Genomic DNA, 1890 nt, shown 5'->3' with positions numbered 1-1890 from the left:
TGGTTAAGTGTAGGGACTTTAAAGGTGTTTTTTTATTTTGAAAGTGGCTATGTTTGGCAACATGGTATGTTGAAAATAGTTAAGTGTAGGGACTTTAAAGGTGTTTTATTGTTTTGAAAGTGGTTATGTTTGGTGACTTGGTAGGTTGAAAATGGTCAAGTGTAGGAACTTTAAAGGTGTTTTATTGTTTTGAAAGTGGTTATATTTGGATACTTTGTAGGTTGAAAATGTTTAAGTATAGGGAAGTTAAAGCTGACTTGGTAGAGTGAATGTAGTTATGTTTGGTGACTTAGTAGGTTGAAAATGATTGAATGTGGGGACCTTAAAGGTGTTTTTTTTAATTTGGTTATGTTTGGTGATAATTGAATTTTTGTGACGATCTAATTAGTTGAATCTGATTGATTGTGTAGATAGAACCTGATTATAGGTAGACATATCAACGGAACAATGATAATAGAATGGGTATTAAGGAGGAATTCGTTGAAGGTGTCAAACTATTTGTTGAACATGCTAAGACACTTGATGTTTGGACACATTTTCGGACCATTCGTTGTACTTTTGTTAGATGTGATGGTATAAATCTTGTAAATGAAGAAGACGTAAAGGAACATCTTTTTAGAAGGGGGTTTCACGTGGATTTTTTACGATTGCATAGTATTCATAGTGATGTTGCACAAAATAACTTTGTTGTTTGAGAAAGTAGTAGGTCTGCAGGACATAATGAATATCAAGATACTAGGATGATATAAATGGTGCACGATGTTTTTGGGATACAACACAGGGGCGACTTTAGGAAAAATATTGAAGATGTTCCTATTAGCGAAGCAGGCAAATTCTATGAACAATTTCATGTTGTTAGTCATCCTTTGTTTAACGGGTGTTCACACTCTCATTTGTCTGTTGTTGTTAGATTGTTAATTATTAAATCTGATTGAAATATTACTGAAGGAGGAATGGACTCAATGATAGACCTTATTAAAGAGTTAGTTAACCTCGGCTTGTAGGTTCCTGATTCTTTTTATAAGGCAAAAAGATTGGTGTGAAAGTTAGGTCTCTCCTCGGTTAGAATTGATTGTTGTGAAAATGGCTGCATGTTATACTTTAAGGAAGATGCTAACCTAGATTCCTGTAAATTTTGTCAGCACCCTCTATATAAGCGTGGTTCTAGTGGAAATCAAATCGTTGTTAAGGCGATGCATTATTTACTTCTAATACCAAGATTGAAGAGGTTGTATGCTTCAAACAGCTCAGCTCCTCATATGAGATGGCACAGTGAAAATAGAAGGTCCACTGGTGTTATGTGTTATCCATCTAATAGAGAGGCCTGGAAGCATTTTGATGCAACTTATCTAGATTTTACAGCTGAGCCACAAAATATTCGTTTGGGATTATGTGCAGATGGCTTCTCTCCTTTTTCAGTTGATGTTGTGCCATATTTATGTATACCTATATTTATCACCCCTGTTGACACCCAATTTTTGCTCTTCGTGCCTAAAATTAACGTCTTCAGGCTTTTTGTTTGTTAAAGGGCACGAAACATAATTTTCATATCTTTTTACAATTGTTTGATAAATTATTGATAATTATCCTTTCTTTAGGATTTTAATCAATTTTTTGTCATATTTTTATTTTTTATAATTTATTAATAATTTTTCTAATTTTAGGATTTTTATCAATTCATTATCGTTCTTAACATTTTACAATCACCCGAACACGTGCACGACATGACGTTATATATATATATATATATATATATATATATATTTTACAATATTTTTAAATTAATTATATTTTAATAATTTTAATATTCTTTACATTTTTCATTCAAGATCTATATTTTACAGTCCGCAAACGCTGAGTAGGATCAATTATTTTTGTGCAATATAATAA

Source organism: Capsicum annuum, chromosome 8 (assembly GCF_002878395.1).
Source record: "Capsicum annuum cultivar UCD-10X-F1 chromosome 8, UCD10Xv1.1, whole genome shotgun sequence".
In the NCBI taxonomy this organism is placed as follows: Eukaryota; Viridiplantae; Streptophyta; class Magnoliopsida; order Solanales; family Solanaceae; genus Capsicum; species Capsicum annuum.
The sequence above is the reverse complement of the archived record's forward strand: the minus strand, read 5'-3'. Positions refer to the sequence as shown.